Source organism: Artemia franciscana, chromosome 2 (genome assembly GCF_032884065.1).
Source record: "Artemia franciscana chromosome 2, ASM3288406v1, whole genome shotgun sequence".
NCBI lineage: Eukaryota > Metazoa > Arthropoda > Branchiopoda > Anostraca > Artemiidae > Artemia > Artemia franciscana.
In genome coordinates, this window is record NC_088864.1 from 35,322,435 (window position 1) to 35,344,203 (window position 21,769).

The following is a 21,769-nucleotide window of genomic DNA, read 5'->3' on the forward strand; positions in this document are numbered from 1 at the left end:
CTAATTGTGTTTAAATGAAAGAAATCAGATGGGGAAAAATAGTATTTGGTTCCTTATTCAATGCTCATTCCCAATGTGGCATTGTAATTGCATCAAACCCTCTCCCGCCACCTCAATGGGACCAGATGGGCTCACAGTGTTATTATACTTCTCATCAAAACTTGATTCGTATTTCAAAATAAAACCAATTTTTTAAAAAAAGAAAGAAATCAGCAGATTTGTTTTCTAGAATTAAATAATATCAAATTATAATAATAATAAAAGAAAAATAGTACGTATATCCAAATTCATGAAATATAACACGGACTGAACATTGCTATTGGGGGGTAGGACTGAAAACTGTATCCTAGTACACCTAAGTGTAGTAGGCATAAATAAGGGCCTGCTACTTGTATTTCAAGTTTCAGGCATTATATATAGCCGTCTCGTTTGTAGTGGTACCCTCATCGTCACTAAAGAAGATAGTGTCTACCCTAAAATTCTGACAATGAGCGATGCTTCAATGTTTTAATAGAATATTACTTCCCCCAAAAATTGGAGCCCTGAAGAAACTACATTGACGGAATATTAGACTAACGACGAATTTGCAACAGAAAAAAGCAACAGCGTATAAAAATGATAAAACTATATGATGACGCATAAGAACCAGGACATTTGGTTATATTCATCTGATGATAGGTTATACATTTACAGATTTTGTAGTTAAATTTTTGCGATGACCAAAACAAACAGGATGACAAAATGGTCTTTTAATAAACATCGAACTAGAATTAAGGACCTTCTATGTAACGGTAAAATGTGAAAAGGACTTCGATTGCCAATTTGATTCATCGCGAAGACAACATTAAAAAATGAAACGAAAGTAAATTATCCTTGTTATTGCCTAATTCAAACCTTATGCTCCTTACGCTAAATCTTGATTCTTTTATCTCATTGATACATAGAAGAATGGTTCTATGCAAAACAATGTGACGAAATGTTGAAAAGAAATTATAAGGCTTTTCGAATGAGGGCTCATATTGCACTTTTTTAAACAACAGGATGTTCAGTCGATGTATTTTGAGAAACCGTCAGTAAACAAATCATGCAGTTAAACATTGGTTGAATTTGTATTTTCAGAAAAGTATTCAAATCTAATGGAAAAAGTAAGAGACCAGCGGCACCCATCCCGTGTTTAATCCCTCACTTGTATATTTATTTTTATATATATAAATTTTTTTTTATTGGGGAGGTCTCTAAACATGCTATTGTCATGACATAATTCCTGTTCATTTTTTATACTATTCTAAGGATAAGTTATATCCTAAATGTAATGCTTCATCTAAGCATTAACGTCACTCTGTACTTTCGTTGGGAAAAAAGTTGTTGGTTTTAATCTGATTCTTATTCATTTTAACATCACAATAAGCAGTTTTTTACAGATTGCTTGCTCTTTTGAGGGTGTTTCCATTTTAGTGACCGAACGTTGCAAATTCTCTTATGATATTATGTTTTGGAAGGCAAGTTGAAGTTAATGGGTTTTAAATTTTGGAAATCTGTATTAAAGGTAGGTTTTTTATGCTTGTATTCTTACAAAAATTCTGATTTTTTATAGTTTCAGCTTCTATAACAGTTTCAACTCCCTCATCATCCATGTTGTACCCCTAGTCCGAATGTATTCCTCCAATGACACCTCAAGAAAGTTCTCGAAAAATTATTGGCTCCTCTTCCCAAGAGTATTCACTGACCACCTAACAGCTGGTGCATTAACTTTGCAATACTTTTCAACCTTTGGTATTACTTCGCAAACTAAATAATTTGAGAAATCATGTAACAGTGGAAACGCTTGAGTTGCTGTTGCAGTCACAAATAATAGCTAATAGTTCGAGTCTCTCCAACTACTAGTTGGAGTGTCTTCAGTGTGAGGCCTCTTGTGGATGTCTCAGTGTCAATATGGGTTTGATAAAACCACCTTAGGAAAAATGTAGCCAATTCCAAGGCCGGGCCCCGGCACTTGGTAGGCTTGTGTGTATTGATTCTCAATTTCGCTTGTGTTCTAACTGCAGATAACGTAAATTTCCTCTTAATGTCAAGACTTCAGGTTAGGTTTGATGCAACCACAATGGGAAAAATACTAACAAGGCCTATGATTCTAACAGAAAGATGTTTTAAACAAATAGGCGGTTGTTGGTTTATAGGGAGAATATATATTTGCTATTCTTTTATTCTAAGCAACGAGGTGTCAAATAAGCAATAATGATTGAGCTAATAAAGTTTGGCGTGAATTCATTTTTTCGTCCTGTTAATGCATGAAAAAATCATCCATTTTAATGAATTCGTTTTCTTCCGGAACTCTTAAATATGGCGTCAACTTTCAACTTTCTTTATTCAACTTAAAAAATACAAAAAAAAAAACATTATGCCCCAACAGAGAGCAGAGCTCGTAAGGCTGGGACAGTGCAAAAATATAGAAAAAACATCAACATATCATCGTAATAATGAATCCAAAATTTAACACGGCAAAAGACAAACAAATTAGAAAAAACTCATAAAGGAGAAGTAACAAGGATAAGTAAATAAATAAATATCGGGCAGGAGGGGCGTGGGAGGCCATCCCAGACACAGGGACACAAAAAAAAACACACAAATAAGAATATCAAATAATTTAATTTTCCATCATCAATGGTGAATAATCAAAATTTTAGCAAACAATCTTTAATATTTGCTTCTTTAAATTTAGTTGAGATTTTTGGGATGGATCAAACAGAATTTTGTCATTCAGATTATAATTGTTAGCAATGAAGGTATTTGGTACCTAATCGAAAACCTTGACCTTTCAAAACTTACAAAAGGAATTCTGTACATCCCAGACCTCCGACAATCCGAACGAGGAAGTAAAATTAACAGAGATTTGTCATAGAAATAATTTTTAGAATTTTGGATTTGAAAATGCCATATGGAAGTATTTAATACTCGTATAATATTTAAATCTAACAAATTTAAGAAAAGGAATAATGTTTTAGTTTCCGAAAAATTTTCAAGTTTTGAAGGTCGATGTAAGAAATTTCCAAGCATTCTTATTGCCCTATTTTGTAGCACCTGTAAGGGTTTTATATGCTTCCAAAATGTATCAAACAAGAAGTAATTAGAGAGTGGTAAACTATTTTTAAAATGGTAAAAGGAAAAATATTCTTCACACGATACATCGACCCAATATGTTGAGCAAGTTTTAATCTTAAATACTCAATATGATTATGAAATGACAAGGGGATCAAGAGAAACTTCTAAATAACGATATGATTGGACCCTACAAATTTTTTATCACCAACCTGAAGCTCCTGACAAGAAATCTCTCGAGTGGCACGTTTTGAACGACCAAAAACCGTAAAATTGGTTTTTGTAAAATTTGGTACTAGATTATTGGAAACAAACCATCGATTTACTGAGGTAACACTTATAGTCATATTTTCGAGCAACGTCGATGAATCCCTAGCTTTAACTGTTATAGCTGTATCATCTGCAAATAGAATTGCATGGCTAATATTCTCGTGCAAACCTCGTGGAAGATCATTAATATAAATCAAAATAAAAGTGGACCTAAAACTGAGCCTTGGGGGACACCAATATCAATAAGATAGTCATTTTTCCACCGACAGCTACTGTGATTTTGCGTCCGCACAGGTATGATTTAATAATTTGTAATCCTTGCCCTCTTATGCCGGAATTTATGATTTTGTCAAGAAGATTTTCATGATTTAAAGTGTCAAATGCTTTTTTTATATTATAGAAAACGGTAGCCACATGGAAATCATCATCTAAACAATGATTTATTTTTAATAAAAGAGCTGCAACTGCGTGTTATGTCGAACGGTTTGCCTTAAATTCAAATTGATATTTGGTAAAGAAATTTATTTTATCTAAATAGCTAGAAATCCTTTCTTTTAACTCGTAACTTTATGTGGTAAACCAATTCAGCAAGTTGATCATCTCCGCTATCTTGGTTTTTATCTGGATTGCCACCTGTCATGGAGATGTCACAGTGACGCTATTTCATCCAACTATAGAAGAGTGCAAATTCTACAAAATAAAGCTGTTAGAACAATAGGTAAATATGCCCGGGATTTGCATGACACCTGTGCTTGCTTTACGTCGCTGAAGCTCCTTAATATCGGTCAGATAAGAGATTACCAGGCTGCTGTATTTGTGTTTCGATGTGTGAATGGCCTAGCCCTGGATGTCTTTAAGAGTTTTTACCAAACAAATAGTGATCTGCATAATCATGGAACAAGGCAAAGTAGTGATATAATTGTGGATTTACGTCATTGTACCCGGTCTTCATTCTCAATGAAACACCTGGGTCCAAGTGTATGGAATGGACTACCAGTGAGCATTAGGGCGGCGGAACACGTACCTCAGTTTAAAAAGAAATTAAAAGATTATTTTTTGGGGGATAAATGTTGAATTTCTTATGGGTGGCAGGGTGATAAGGGGAGAACAGGAGAAAGGGTGGGTTCGGGAGGAAAGGGTGGGGCTAGAGAGGTAAGGGTGGTCAGGGGGTAAGGTGGGGTTGGGAGGAATGAAAGGGGGCAGGGATAAATGTTGAATTTTTTTAGGTGGCAGGGTGATTAGGGGAGAAAGGGTGGGTTCGGGAGGTAAGGGTGGGGCTAGGGAGGTAAGTGTGGGCAGGGGGTAAGGTAGGGTTGGGAGGAATGAAAGGGGGCAAGGAGAGTATGTGTATTAATGAGTAAGCGAGATTGAATTTGTTATTATAGGTTAGTAGATATGTGGACTTTCGTGCGAATACAAACCCTCATAGGTTTTCTCCAGCGCAAAAGTGTTGTATTTTATTTATTTATTTGTGAATGTTGAAATAAAAAAACTTGAACTTTTAAAAAATTTTCAAGCACTTTAGATAATAGCGATAAAATTGCAATTGGACGATAATTACTTACATCAGATTTATCGCCTTGTTTATACAACGGAATTACTCGGGCAACTTTCTATCTACTAGGAAATATACCTGAATCGATACTCATATTGAAAATGTGGATAAGTGGTTCAAAAATAACTCCGGCAATACTCTTTAACAAATGTGTTGATAATTCATCATATCACACTGAATTACCGTTTTTTATATTTTTGATAATCATATGGAATTCTGCAAACCTAACAGGGGCCAGAAATATGCTCGTACATTCATTGGGAGGTAAATATTCTTTATGCGACCTGTAAGGGGACAAATCTATTCCTGCTGAAACAATTGCTTGACCAACAGTAGCAAAATAATCACTAAATATATTAGCAACATCTTGCGGTTTTCCAACTTCTACACAATTTATATTAATTAATACCTCAGGAGGTGATAACTTTTTATTTTTTCCAATTTTATCCTTAATTAAATTCCAAGTTTTTCGGAGAATCAGAATTTTTAAATGAATTTTCATAATACACTCTTTCATTTTCTCTAAGAAGTGTTACATGACTTTTTTAATATTAAGGCTCTAAACGAATTTGGCATAATCATCGAGTTGTTCTTTAGCTTTAAGTCATGAAGTGTCAAATCAGCAATTTTACATGAATTATAAAATTTGGGCGTGAATTCAATTCGTTTTTCCTCTTAATCCTTCAGATAATAATACCTTTTATATGATCTGTACTCTTCTGGGATTCGTTTTGGTTTTCACTGTTGTTTTCCTTTTAAGAAGAGAATTCACTTACGACTTGATGTGATCATTGTTGTCACTTATCTTCCAATCGCAGATTTTGTCGTTCATTTCCATTTATCGTTGCCTCAGACATTTTTCCATGCCTTTTTATTTTAATCGTTTGGATTCATACATCATGTTATATAATTTCTTAAGACGTTATGGATAAACAAACGTCTTTTCCAATTCCTAACCATAGATCGCTGTTCAAAATTTTTGTTTACAATTCAATGTGACTTGCTGTCATTTGTTCCATGTCTTTTGCTTTAACTGTTGCGATTCTCACTTTCGCTTATTTTCGATTAACATTTAGTTGTGCTTAATTTTCATTAAACAAGCCTTCAAACATTTTCCCTTACCCATTGTTTTAGCTTTTTGGATATGTCTTGTTGCATTAGATGGTCCGGGCTCTTGGACAAGAATTTCTTTCTTGTTCTTTTGACGTATCGTTTCCAGCCATTGGAAGTTAAATCATTTCATTTTGTTTGTACTCGGTTTAAGCAAATGGACCTTAAATTAGATAATAAAACCTTTGTAAAAATTACAACTTTGTAATTCGGTCACTGTTAGCCTGAACTCTATGTCTTTTGGTGCTGGATGTGGTTTTAGCACCTTTTAGCACCGTCTTTTGGTGCTGGATGTGGTTTTAGCACCTTCTACTTCAGACTTCTTTTAACCGCAGGCCCCGGCACAGCTACACGGCAAGCTTGTATATATTGATTCCCATTGTCGCTTTTCTTCTAACTGCAACCCCTTCTTGATGTCAAAATGTTTTAGTAGGCTCGATACAACCACCCTGGAAAAAACATTTCAAGCGACTAGCTTTAAGTTGTGACCTATTTAGTTTTTTGTGGCCAGAAATGTCAATATGCCAATTAAAAACTAACTAGCCGATTTTGAGGCCTGGCTCCGGCACGGCTACGCGGCAAGCTTGTATATATTGATTCTCGTTGTCACTTGTTTTCTAACCACAGATAATGTGAGTCTCTTCTTGATTTCATGGCGTCGTCATAGGTTTGAAACAACCACCCTGGGAAAAAACGTAAATTCTTCCTTAAATTTGTAACATTTTTAGATCATTTTTGGGGCCAAAAATTTTCGAGACTGAGCCAAGGCACTCGGTATGTGGCAGGCTTGGATATGCTGATTCTCGTTGTAAGCAGCAACCTCCAAATGATTCACCTTGGTTTTCTATTATTTCCTTGGGAAAATAGAGAACTCCATAGGGAATTCGTATAGCTTAAATGGCTCAAATGATTTGTAATTAATAATTGCGTAAGTTTATGGCACCTTTGTAGATTTTTGTTGAGTTTCGCACCATGTTTTATTAGCGTTGAAGATTTTGATGGTGTTGTTCTTCTAGCGTGGTATTTCTATCTTCTTCACTCTCATTTTTGATTCGTTCTGATATTTGCTGTTACTGGTCTTCTAAAAACACAATTCTTTGTTCGGCACTTTATTTATGATGTGCAGAACGAATCAGCATAATTGACCAATTGCAGTTCTTAAACTTGCTTTCTCGCTATCGCCTGTAAGTCTTTTTCCCACTTATTTTCTAGCTGCATATTTCTTTGTTCTCGCTGTGACATATCTTTAAACTGCATATTTCTTTCTTGTTCACTTCCATTTTGAATCCGTTCCACTTCTCATTGTCGCATGTTTTGTAACCGCATATTTTTTTGTTCTTTACTTTTGTTTTTGACTCGTTCCAAGTCTTCCCGCTGCTAATCTTATGTGAACTCTTGAAGTGTATTAATAAAGATTCATGGGACCCTCCCCCCCAAAAAAAATAAAAATTGAAGCTCAACGAATTTTTCTCAAACTCGTGACCTATTTTGACCATTTCATTAAGCCAAAAAATACCAGGATACGAATTTCCAAAGAAAATGTGGAGCCGTTTTCAAGAATATATATATATTTATATGACTAAGGTTCAGAATGAAAAATTTGTATATCTATATGAATTTTAACTGCCCAGCAACGCAAGACCCAATGATTGTGTTCGGGTATGATTTATTTTTTTATATGAAGTGAAATTTGTTTTAATGTACTGACAAAGGAGCTGCACCTTGCTATTAAGGGCAATATGAAATAAAAGAATTTTTTTGGAAAATGATAAATTGAAAAGATAGGATACCTGGGTAAAGGTAGAAAATAAATAAATAGGAGAGCATGGTCGCTATGGAACGCAGAGGTAATGTGTTTGACGGCGGTGGGAAGGTTTTTTTATTGAATAATCCAACACTGTCACCTTTCCCCAATAAGCACCTTTCTAAGATTTATCACAGAATTAAGTCTGGATCAAATGGGCTAAATTTTCAGGCATTTTCATATCAGTTCAATAATTCAAGTGGTGAAGTGGCCTATTCTTCCCTTTGCAGGTCTTGTAATCTTAAAAATGAAACAATTGACCATTGCCTATTTGAATGTAATATTCTGAGGTCTGCATAGTATACACTGCAATGTAAAATGTTAGAATGCTTCAAACACCACAAAATTTCACTATCAGCCAAGACTCTCGCTGACCATACCTGCAAACAGAGCACAAAACTACATATAATCTCTTATAATTCAACTCCTAGATTCGAAAGGTTTACTTCAAGGAATCTGAGCAGATTCAGGACAAATAAGGACAAACCAACTCAGAAGCACTGTCCATCTCACAGAGTGAGTCAAAAGGAAAAGGGCTGAATAGTCTCGACTGAAAAGCGCGTGACTGCTGAAAAAGAAGAATGTTTTTATGAACAGTTTAATATTAGAAAAGATAGAGCAATGAAAGGAAGTGTATGAAAAGTATATGAGAAACCTATGAGGGTAACAAATTTATTTTCTGGAAAATGAAAGGGAAACGTGGAAAGGAGTTACATCCAGGATACTTCAATATGGACCAAATACCAATGGTCAGTAGAAAAAAAATGGATTTAGAATACTTTCTTATGTTTTTCAAAAAGTATTTTATATATTTCTAAATATTATAGTCTATTTAAAAAAAATGTTCATTTTATACTTTGGTCCTAACAAAGCCGCTCTTAGGGGGAAGGTGATCAGAGCAGTTGCCCCAGATGTAGTGGCTTAGAGGTGTGCCACGGCAAGGGAATCACTCACTTTGATCCATTTTGTCACTTCGATTTGCCTTTTTTTGCTTATGCTGAAGTTGGGAGGTGTGCTGTAATTAATATTTCCCCGAAGGCCAGCAACCCTAGGAACGGCCTAAGAAATTTGGTGATTTTGTAGGAAATCCGAAATTTGAATTTAGAAAACGTGAACGAGTAAAAGTAGTCAACTGGTGGGTAGTTGTTTTTATTCTTTTTAGTTGCTCCTGAAAGTTGTCTTTTGATGTAAATCCAAGTAACTAAACCATTCTTAAAAAATCTCAGCTACAGCCTAAGTTAGAACGTTGGCAGCCTAGGAACTTTGTACCCAACTGCATAATTATGGATCAAGATTCATTATCTAAAAGAAATAAAACGAATAGTTGTAACATTCGAAACTCGGGTAAAATTCTAGTGAATTGACTTTTTGCTATCTTGGAAAGAGTTTAGTTTCGGAAAATGAAACTTTCAGGGATGGGCCTACAGGCTAAAGTATGTCCCAGGAAGGTACTTTAAAGTACCCACCTCTACTCCTTCTTCCTCTAGAGGGCCCTGAAATTTGCCTACATGACAGGTCTATACCTATTGAACATCTGACAAAACAACATTTTACTTTAATTTTCAGTTAGCATACTAGTTGCTTTTTCTCTGCCTTTACTTCTGAAAATGCAATTCCTGTTATTTGAGTTGCCTAGAACATTGAGTCATATCAAGGTTTTTTGTACAAAATTTAGGAAATGTATTTGCATATCTTTAAAAGCTTATAAAATGGAATTGAGCAAAGTTATGAAGCTGAAAACAATTTGTTGTAATTTGTTTCACTTTTATAAAACACATATTTTAAAGGTCATCAAAGGTCAGGGCCCTCTAGAGGGAGAAGGAGTAGAGGTAGTTACTTCAACATACCTTCCCGGGACATACTGTGGTCTGTAGGTTCATCCCTGAAAGTTGTGTTTTCCTAACCTAAACCGTTTCTGAGATAGGAAGAAGTCAATTAACTAGAATTTTACCAACATGGTAAAATTCTAGTTAATTGACTTCTTGCTATCTCAGAAAGGATTTAGGTTAGGAAAATGAAACTTTCAGGGATGAATCTACAGACTAAAGTATGTTCCAGGAAGGTATTTTGAAGCAACTACCTCTACTCCTTCTCCCTTCAGAGGGCCCTGACCTTTAAAAATATGTACATTATAAAAGTGAAGCCTTGCAAAATGGATCTTCTGCTTAATTGAAGTACAAAAAAATTGTTTTCAGCTTCATAACTTTGCTCAGTTCCATTTTATAAGGTTTTAAAGATATGCAAATTCATTTCCTAAATTTTGAAAAAAAACCATTAATATGGCTCAAAATTATACTCAAATAACAGGAATTGCATTTTCAGAACCAAAGGCAGAGAAAAAGCAACTAGTAACTGAAAATTAAGGTAAAATGTTGTTTTGCAAAAATTTCAGTAGGTATAGACCAGTCATGTAGGCAAATTTCAGAGCCCTCTAGAGGGAGAAGGAGTGGAGGTATGTACTTTAGAATACCTTCCCAGGACATACTTTAGCCTGTAGATCCATCCCTGAAAGTTTATTTTTCCTAACCTAAACCCTTTCTGAGATAGCAAGAAGTCAATTAACTAGAATTTTGCCTTTTCAGTAAAATTCTAGTTAATTGACTTCTTGCTATCTCAGAAAGGGTTTAGGTTAGGAAAACACAACTTTCAGGGATGAACCTACAGACCTTCAATTCAATAGGCCTAGCAATTGTCCTGATAATGCAACACCCTTCATAATGGTCTTGTCCATAGTCTTAGGATATATATCAAACTGACCAAAAACACTAAAAAAACATAGAATTCTTTCTCCAGTAGTCAGATTATTGTGTTTTATTCCATTTTATCCATATTTCAGTGTTATCTTAACTTGCTCTTTGGAGTGATTGAAGTCAAATGCTAGAATAAAACAAAAAATATCACTCAGATATAATTTAAATTGATATTTTTTTATCCAATATTTAAAGTCAATCACTCTAGTAACTGGATTTCTTTGAGTCCAGACAAGAGTCACCTGTTGCACAATACATCAAGAGAAAAAAATATCAGGGCCATATTTGGTACCATCAAGGTAGTAACTTTTTATGGAGCCCCTCTCCTCTGTTGTAACCCTTCACTCTTCACTCTTTTCCATGATGTTCCAATTTTATGTAAATCCTCCTTTACACCTCTTCCCACCCAGCATAGCCTGATTTTCATTTGGCCCCTGATAGTAAGCCAAAAAGCGCAATCTTTGGCAATCTTATCCATAAAATACATCCTAGCCATCAGCCAGTATTTCTTTCAGTATAGCCCTGGAAAGTTTTTTCAAACTCCATTGTTTGTAGAGCTGAATGTTTGACCCATAGTCTGTCAAATGAGTACCTTAGACTGTCCTTAGATAGTTCCTCTAAAAATTATTCTTTGGAATTCTTGAGTACCAGTGCTTTAGATCTATACTTGGTAAAAGTACAAATCAGAAAATCATTTGAAGGTAATCCTGAGTGCCATTCATTATTATAGCATTAGTGTTTGCTATTCTACAATATTTGTGGGATTACATGAAGTGGTCTGTGTATTTACCCAATGTCTAGAGGGAGTTTAAATATTTATTATTCTATTAAATTAGTTGTAAGAAAGTTTAGGGTTTCTTTCAAAAGATTCCCTGACCTGCCCTTTTACCTTATACTTTATCAATATTATTACCATGGCTTCAAGTGTCCAAATCTTCGTTTTCTGACTTATTTTACAATTCTTCTAAACTTTCTTTTAACTGTGAAAAACATGTGCATTGGCTATTCTACTTTCTGCATACTCACTGCATGTACCATTTTTAATAGTAATGCTACATCTTTAATTGCATTGTCCAGCAACTAAGGTAAATCCTGTGATGTTGCTGGTTAGTGATGGCAATGATTCCAATTTGGAGCATCTCATTTTGTTTTCCATGGTTGCTTCAGCCATTCACAATCTACTCCAAATTTGAAAGCATTGGTGGTAGGGGCTGTTACCATCTCATCAGTTAAAGAATTCTAGAAAGATGCAATTTTATTGGAGAAGAAGTGGTTTGCTGTAAGTGTCTGTGTTACGGGATGGTTTGTAAAATAATAGGTTTGGAGTGATAAGTTTACTTAAGGGGGTTTTGCCTTGAGGTGCTTGGGACTTTTCTAAGTCTTAATAGCTTAATGTGGATATGGGAGCTAAATTATTAATAAAATAAAAAGGCTTCGTATATAATCCCCAGTAACCTGGGAGACAGAACCATCTCAGTGCTGTTTGAGGTCTCCTGAAACAAATATAGATTCCCTTGGGACCGTACCTGAAGGCTAGAGGAACTGTACCTGATGCCCTAGTACATAGACAGAAGATGATTAAATACAATAAGGTTTATTTACTTACAATATACAACCTTGGACAAAATAGCTTCAATGACTTATAGCATGAAAAGGTGAACATGAACAATTGATCTTGACTATTCAAATCTCTCCTGAAAAACTGACTACTCGCTCCTTGCGTTGGGCTGATATATCCAACGCGATTTCTAAAACCAGAACTCCCCGGACAGGCTTGGTGACCTGTGGCGGTTGACCTCCGCTACTATTGGTATTATCCAATCATGTGATTAGTCCCGCACCCAGAAGTTATTTTCATGGCAAGGATTTCCTTTCTGGTTTGGAGTCGAAAAAACCCAGAGTTCAGAATAACCAGTTAGTTAGCTTGTTAAGTAACATTTAACTTGTCTAAATGCACGTAGTCCAACTGCGTTGGACTACGCAGACTGCTAAATTTAGCAACTGCTAAATTCTAAATGATTTTATTCAAACCTTTTTCTAATTGAAATTTACTAAAGGGGTATGACTGAGAAATTTAGTCCTGAACTTAAGAGTTTCTAGCAGAGTATGGATGAGAGATTTGGTCTTATATTTGAGGATTTCTAAGGGGGTGTTAATGAGGGATTTGGCCCTGAATTTTATAGAGGGGAGGGGGCTGGTCTATATGTTACATATCCCCTTTCCCGTTGTAGATTGATGTCCCCATCAATCAGTCTAATCTCTTTCTTTAAACATTGCATTTAATCCTTATTGTCTATTAAAATTTTATTATAATTCCATAACCTTATAAATGATGATTTAAAATTTAAGAAATATTTTCCGTCACCTTATATATATATGTCCTGCACCTAGCACTAAAAGAAAATTATTTAACCACAACACTTGACATTAACTGTTATTACACACGAATACCTGGTTCCAATTGTTCATTTTTACTTGAAATTTTAACTGTTATATTTGATTTTTAATTGATCCCAGGCATTTTAACAATAAAAATAAAAATACACAACGTAAGATAAAAAGATTTCCACTGGCACTTTTATTTAATTAAATTTATAATTCACTATTTGGCACTTTTTCAATGTTCATCACTATTTAGTTCTGGATATTAATTTCACACCAATCACAATTTTCGTGTCCTTGCCCTATTTACTGATTGAACAAATATAATGTCATTTTCTAATTTATCACCATTTTGCAAAAGTAAAGACTGTTTGTTTTTACGCTTTTACAAAATGGGAAGCGCGGGACCCAGAATCACCTATCCCCAGCAGTTTAAGTACAAAAGTACCGCCGGTACTACGGTTCTTCCGTCCTGTTCCCGCTCTCTTCGGCAGTTTAAGCGTTATCTTAATTGTCTTTAGCGTTATCTTAATTTAATTCAATAGACTGAAGTAGTATCTAAGACCTTACTTGGTAGTTGATTCCTAAGTTAAAAATATTAGGATTTAGGATGTCCTGTTCTAAATCTTCATTAGGTCTGTGAGGGTTTCCATATTGAATTGGGTTATCATTTATGGTGTTTTCGTGGTGGGTATGTTGTGGTTGTACCCGCTGGCTGGATGTTTCGTCTTCTCTAGTCTACGTTATTCAGTCAGAAATGAATGATGATAGTAAGTAGTTGGTTCTATTTGGGATGTCACTTGGGTGATAGTTGTCTGGTTGGATCAGATGTGTTTCGGGCATTCTTCGGTGGTTGATAAATCATGATAGGTGTTTTGTAGTCTTTGACCATGACGTTTGTTGGCCAATGTTAGTAGTATGCCAAATTCTGTAAAAAAAATTTCCAAGCAGAATCATGTTGTTAACATATAAAATGGTACTAGTTATACGATAACATAAAGCATTATTGTAATATGAAATTGCATAATAATAGCATATAATTGCATAACAGTAATATTATTTTTTAAACATTCAAAGGGAAATTGAATGTACGATTTCTTAATTGAAGTTTTAAATTCTAATAATTTTCAGGTACATTCGAAGTAACGTGAGGTATATTTGGTCATATAGTAATTAAGAATAGTTTTATTGGTATTACACTATTACTATATTATTATGATTACATGTAAATATAAAAACACGGCACTAAAGAGGGTGGTTAAATATAAGATTACATAGAGGTCTTAATATATTCTGGATCATACTTTAATCCAATAAAATTTTTTAGAACTTCCAATGCGTGATTAGTTGAAAAGTAATACATTTTGTATCATAGCCTTTCAATTATTACGCCTTGGAATGTTTTCATTTTGGAATAGAACAGCAAAATTACAAGAGATGACCTCTTAAATCTCTTGCACATAAAAAAATAGGAACGAAACTTTCGTGCTTGTTCGAGGTCTATATTTACATAAGATTTTCTGCCAAAAGTATTTTTGATGTATATGCCAAAAAGTAATACAGTATGTTGCATCATAGCCTTTTAGCTGTTATACACCAACAATATTTCCTACAGTAGGGAAAGGATATTAACGTACGGGGAAAGACCTCTCAATTTCCCCGGATTATTACATCCTCCCTGTTAAAATGGCTTAAATATCATCAGGAGCAGTAGGGTTCAATTGATGCATCTCTTGTGCTTCAATTGCATCATTATTTATCCTTTTTCGCTTCAGCAGTTTCCCATAGTTAATTGTTAGTAGCGCTCTTATTGTTAGTGAAATAAGAAATACCATGAATATAGTAATTATAATATTATACCATGAGCTTGGTGAGAACAAACCGTATTGGCTCTCCACATATTTCAATCTTTGGTCTTCGTCAGTGAATAAGGGTATTTGCATATCTAACGCTTCCTTTATTTTTGTTAATTGCATTGTACCTTTAATTTTCTCTATTTTTGGCCATATGGATGTATTAGATTCCTCATCATTTATATTCGGAATCGTGAAGGACAAGTTTATTCCTTGAAAGTTTATTATTTTTGGGCTCATGACGTTAGTGCTGGTTGTGATTAGAGGTGTTTGGACAGTTGTTTCTTTAGTTACAAGTCTGCAACCTTGCTTGATTGTAATAGTTCCAACGTCCTGTAATAATATTTCAATTCGATAGCTGGGGTCAATTTTTTCTGTATTGTTATAGCAGGATAGGGTTCCTACCGTCTTTTTAGGTACTGTAAATAACCATAAGTCGTTCCTCAAATTAATGAAAGTTTCTCTTTTGGTATTTCCTATTAAGGCTTCACAAGAATCAGGAATATTTTGTTGCTGCGATTCCTTTAGGAATAGATCTAGCATGCATGATCCTATCTTTACGTTATATATAGGTAATGTAAGTTGGCAGACCAAATTTTTAAATGACACGCATTCTTTTAATTCTTCGGCATTTGCTAGTACGTATTTTCTTCTATCTTGATCTATTAACATATATTCCGCTTCTGGGATGATGCTCATGAAGGAGTTTGTCTCTTTAATGTTGATGGGGAAGGTAGATATTTTGTATAGGTCATATATGGATTGTTGATTAATCAAAGGAATTGTGACTACAGCAAACAGTTGCTCATTGATCTCGGTGATATGCACCTTTAGTTTGGTATAATATAAAAACAAGTTAGCTACTTCTGGTTCTACTGGTAAGTGGAGACCAAATGTTAAGTCAGTTTTTATTTCGTTTAGGATGTTCTTAAGATCCGAGGGATCCACTAAGTCGTAAGAAAGGGATCCTCCTGTTAATTCAAATAACGCGAATTCAAATTTACTGACATCAGTGGCTAAGTTCAACAAAGACATAATAACAATGTCGAGTGACACCATCGTTAGGCTGGAATCAGAGATTACTCTGTCTACTTCATTTTTTAAATAATTCATTGTGCTGACTGTTCTTGAGATATTTTTGGATATGGCCTCGATTTTGTCTTTTTGATAATTGGCGATACTTGCTTGTATTTTTTGTACATGTAGTGTTGTATTCATGGCTGTATAGAGCCTTTTAACATTATCTCTTAATATATTTAAATCTTCTTCGGTTGACAAGCCGAATAGTCGAGAAGCAAGCTCCCCTACTATTGGGATTAAACTTGTTGATCTTTTATATTTACTCCTCCGGAAAAAATACTTCAAATATACGTGTAGTGCTTTGTTTAAGTTTTTGTATTTCTGTACTGAACAGTTCAAATAACGCTTCTAACCTTAGTCTATATAATATGAGGAATGCCTGATGAGTTGATATTTTATGGGCATTTTCCATGGTTAATTCCGGGAGGGGTTCTAATTCATTCTTTGCTGGTTCGTCAGCCATGGCCAGACGCGCGCAAGTTTTTTTTACCATCTATTGTCCAACATTCTCGCCAGTGATTTTCATCTTGACATTTTTTGTCTCCATCCATACATTGTGTTCTACCATAGTCTGTCTCGACAAAAGGAATTTGCCACCTAACTTGTATTCTTCCCTTCTTCGTAGAAGTCCATAGCCAGCTAGTTGATTGCCATGGTTGCCTTACTGTTATTAAAATTTCATTGTTCTTAATTGGCATTAGTACACCAGGGATAGTTTCAGTAGTAATTTCTGACATCGAGGTGTCTAACTGTATTGGTTGTGGGTCAGTCGTCGTGGGGTTTGACGAGGGGAATGTTTCTTCCACTTCTGTTATTGGGGTATGTTCAGTTTCGATTGTTGTTGGAGTAAATTCAGTTTCTGCTGTGGTTTCCTCGTTCTGAGTATCGTATTTCCAGAAGGTAGTCGTTTCGTATTTCTTTGAGGTACTTTTGGAGACTTCCATTAATTCGTTTGTATTTTCTTCGGTATTAGAAGTAAGATATGGAATATGGGAGGTCGTGTTGATTTTGGTAGCTTCCGTTGTAACGTTTATTATTCTACAAAAGTATTGACATTTAAACTTGTATTTTGGTTTGCTGGTACCATTAGTCGAATTTGATCCTACTTCAATATTTTCTATACCTCTTATTATCTCTGGTATTTTATTCGTTCGCGTCACGAGGTCAGATACAATGTTTGTTGTTTGGGTTTCAATTGTAGCGGTTTGTTGTGTGTTTGGGGAAATACTGGTTATATCTCTCGTTTCAACTTTTGTTGGTTTTATTCCAGATAAATTTATTTCTTCTTGTACGGGTTTGTTCTCAGCCCTGTTAACTTGTTTTGGTCCATTCCATAGTTCTTTGAAGAAATTCCATACTGTGGGCAATTCGTTCAATAATGCATATTTTCCATCGTAAAATTTTCTTTGTCTAAGTTGGGTTTTTATTGGTTCAATTACATTTTGGGTCTCTTTACCGATATCTGAGTTTTGGTTTTCGTTAATTGATCTTTTTTTTCTTTTTTCAATGGCTTTACCGAGTCCTATACCTTTATCAATTTCGGCCATTTTTGCATCAAAATCATCTACTATTCTTTTTATTTTGATTTTTGGATAGTTAGGGGATGGTATGTCTTTCTTTTCTTTATGGTTGCTTTTGGTTGCTTGTAGTCCCTTGTCTGATTTTAAAAATTGAAAAATTGATTCTTTCAGATCAAATGTATTTTTCTCCAGTCTTATAACTTGTTGGAACAATGTTTCAAAGGGCTTAGGGTCTAGCTTCATAAATATTTTCCAAGCGTTGTTACTAGTTAGAAGTGAATTTTCGTGTTTGAATATTATCCCATGCTTTACGACATCTTGTGTATGGGCACTTATACACATGGTCATCAAAAATGTTAAGATCATCATTTCTTATCTGTAATTAACATTTAATAAATTATTTCTTGAATAAATATGATAGAGAGGAAAATGGATTGCGTGACAGTGAAATTTATTAAATATTATTGAAATGTTGAGCATAAATTAATCTAAGGGGCTAATACGCTATAGTCATCAAGAAATAGTATTAAAGTAGTTAATTTAAAAATATCAACAAATCTAAATTGGAGCTGAGAAAGGAAGTAATGTTTTTTATGGAATCAATTTATACTTAAGTAGTTTGTGGTAACAAACCGTGGTAAAGAGCGATTTGGATCAATAGTAACGAAACTTTAAAGTCCAACAGCAAATATCTTAGTAGTCTCAAAAGTAAGACAGGGTTTAGGACAATTTGGCTCTAAGAAAGACTTCTTGGTGTATACACCGCCTTAGAAGATTGCCTGATGAGCACTTTCCTAGTTTGATGAAATAATCTAAAGGCAAGCTCCCAGGAAATATAAAACGGTAGCAAGGAATGATGCTCGGCCAATGTCAAAAACCAAAAGGGGATCAGAGAATAGCGAAGACGCTTCTAGTGAAGATTCTGTGTCTGAATAGGCTAAAGGGCGTAAAAACCATTACGAAAAATCCGTGGTACCGCCCATTTTAAAAAAAGGCCCATTTCAAATAGGGGAAAATAAGGCTTAATTTAAAATAGGGGGAAGCACTCCCCAAAAATCATAGAATCCCAACGAAAATCGTACCATTATATTCGACGTATCAAAGAACCTAATAGCAAAAATTTCAAGCATCTCTCTTCAAAAATGTTAAATTTTTTGTCAGAAAATTAAATATGGGTGCGTGTTTTTAGAAGATAAAATAAAAATATTTTAAGGCTGCAATCATTAGGTATTTAGCAAATTAAAGGATTAACCTGAGTCTTACTAATAATCTATTAGTGACTTTCTAAAAAGTTTTTATTTTAGGTCTGGGATGGGGTTAACTCAAGACCTATTATATGTTCATTACTCGCTACTGAAAGACAGCTTAGGGGGAGATGGATAGACATTTGCAATATTTATATTAAAGTTATTTTATTTCTTATAAAAATACCTAGATATCGAAGAAAATAATAGCACTTGTATTCTGAGAGGATCGCCGTTAAACTTCTTAATGATTCCAAATAATTAAAAACGAAAACTATTTAAAATTTTGCTAACCTAGGGGAAAATTTTCTTACAACACATATCTGATAAACGTATGAAACAATTTATTTATTTGTTACGGCCGGAAACTTAAATTACTGGTTATGTATGTATAATAGAAGGATAGGCTTATTTTATTGTTAAAGTTTGATGCATAGTTCCAATTAATTGGTTAAATTTAATTATGGATCAGTTAACTTAATTTGGAGTTTAAAAGTAGGGATTATTATTATATATAAGATTGTAAGGCCTAGTAACTACGTTTCAAAGATCACAGCCATTTTTTTTTCTTGCACTTTGAGAAGTAATTTTAACCATTTCTAAAATTGTTGCAAATTGAAGTGTTCTTTTGCATTTGAATTTCTTTTAGCCTTGAATTAAGTAGCTTAGTTGTTAAAACGGAAAAAAAAATAAAATATTTGATTTATAAATTAAATTGACTTATAATTTAATTTTAGTAGAATTTTAGCCTAATTTAAATAATAAGTTGTAGGCTATTTGTATTTCGTACCATAAGTTTATATTTTTTTTTTTATAACTAAGAGATTGTGTCATAATTATTGAAGAAAAGTTAAATTATGAGATTAAATTTTCGAAAAATTTTACTTCTTTCTACCATTTTTTTTCTTATTAAAAGAATACTTGTTATAATCATATTTTTTCAGTCAAGTTTTAGACGAAGAGTTATTTGAACTACATAAGGGGTCAGTAGGCTAAGTGTTAAGATTAGACTTTTTGTGTGGGATATATTTTAACACTTATTTGTAACGGTCTGTAAAATTCTTACAGGTCTGGCGATTTTGGTAATTTTAAACATATTTATATTACTGTAAGTATATGGATAAAGATACGGAGGTTAAATATACGGAGGTTATATTTTTTTGTTTTGCAATGTTAGTTTTGGTAAGCGTAATTTATTTAAAAAAATCATTACCTTACAAACATATTATATCTGTTTGAGGCGCTATTTTTGACGCAAAATTGTCATCACATTTGCTACAGGTAAAGATTATTTGTTTTAGTTCATTGTAGTCTGGTTCATAAATGTGGAATTTTCGGCCTTTTCCTATCAAGTTACTAGCTGAATAATGGATCTTGTAGTCTTTATAAATTTTGTTTAGTATGCTTGGTTTTTCCAACAAGACATTTGTATTTCTTTTTATCAATATTGACAAAAATCTGAGAGGCCATATGATTGTATAGCCTTTTTCGTTATAGATTCTCCAGAAATTTTCGCTGATCAATGTTGCTACTAGAGGGTATTTTTTAAGGGGGATTTTGTCAAGTAAGATCGTAAAAGTCCAAGACGCAAGTTGCTGTTTATATTGGAAGTTTTCTCTTCTCATCTTGCGTGTAAATGAACAGAATAACAAGATGAATAAAATTCTCGTTATTAAATTATCAGTGATGACTACAGGAACTTCGAGTAAGAGGTTGAGAGTTTGGTATCGTAAATCTCTTGTTGCATTCTTAACGGCACTTTCTAAATCTTGGTCTAATAATTTGTGGTCAATTTTTGACAAATTTGGCAAACTTTGGGTTTTACACGGAAACCAAGCTGTTCGGCTTTTCAGGTATCTAGGTGGAGTTTTTATAGTTCTAGTTTTTATATCAAAACTTTCCCCATTTTTCAACCTGGTAAGGTTGGGATAACTTAAGGTTCTTTTTAATGGTATGATATTTCTTTTTCAATTTTTGTTAGTTATAAGCAGGTTAGTTAGTGAATTGGCGGTTACCTGATTGACACTGGTTTCTTCCAGAATCGCGTATGACGTGTTTATTAAGGTATTGATTTCTATTCGCTGCCAACCAAATTTTTCTTTTATTTTAAACAGTTCTTCCTTGTCTACAAATTAGAAAAATTACATAAAGGGTGAGGATATATCTTATTGAAATCCTGTTTTAGGATCGTCAATTTGATAATTTTCCGTAATTCTCAAAATTGGGCCACTATCGGCCAGTAAATTGTACTCTGATTTTAAAAGGTAGGGGGTTTTAAATGTTAATTGGAAGTCTTTGTCGTTGATTTCGGGGCCGTTTTCCATGTACATTATATATTTCTTTAGGAAAGTGGGAATTTGCAGGCTTTGTATGGAATAATGAATGTCCCTTTTCCTTAATATTTGCCGTATTTGCTTCCTGCATTGATCTTTTAGACTGAGTTTATTTGAGGTCGTGTGAATTATTTTATAAATCAATTCCTTACGGAAGAATAGCGGGCTAGCTGTGTCTAGGAATTTTTCATACACAATGATGTCTTTATCTGGCAAAATTTTTGATCCAAAATTTTCATCGTTCATGTAGAATTTTATCGTCACATTTTTTAACTCTATATACTGTTCATCATAAATATAATGGGTTGTATTGTTTACAGTTATTGGGTCAAATTCGGCACTATACCATAAATAGTTCTCATATATTCCCAACAATATATTTTCATTTTCCACTATTTTGTAATTCACGTCTAGTAGTAACTCCAGAAACTTTAAGGGCCACACTATCTTGAAACCTGGTTCTTGTTGCGTGTGCCAAAAATTTTCGCGTATTAAAGATGCTATTATAGGATACTTAGCGGGGGGCATTGCTTGGAGTAGGGCTGCGAAGGTGTATAAAGCATTTTCATGCCTATAATTGTAATCTTTGCTCATTATATCTTGTGAGAAGGAGCCGTATAATAGGATGATCATTCCGTGTATAACGAAATCGTCTTTAAGAATGAGGGGAACTTGTAATAAAGAACTTAAGGTATTATATTGTAAGTTTCTTATTGCATTAGTTATTGCGGATTCAAGGATTATTTCACGTAATTCATAGTCTATTACCGAG

The 21,769-nt window shown here is 34.0% G+C and overlaps 1 protein-coding gene across 3 annotated transcripts in view; it reads left to right on the top strand.

Annotated features, from left to right (window-relative positions):
• Positions 1 to 8,866: 8,866 nt before the first annotated feature.
• The window catches only part of LOC136040794 (DNA-directed RNA polymerase III subunit RPC6-like), a 29,716-nt gene continuing 16,813 nt past the window's right edge, over positions 8,867 to 21,769 (top strand). Inside the window, exon 1 of one of the 3 annotated variants that reach the window (XM_065725128.1) lies at positions 8,867 to 8,970. The gene's annotated coding sequence lies outside the window, so the exon portion shown is untranslated. Of the gene's footprint in view, positions 8,971 to 9,007; positions 9,033 to 9,091; positions 9,180 to 21,769 lie in introns of those variants that run through there. The other 2 variants (XM_065725136.1, XM_065725144.1) reach the window with 2 other exon arrangements.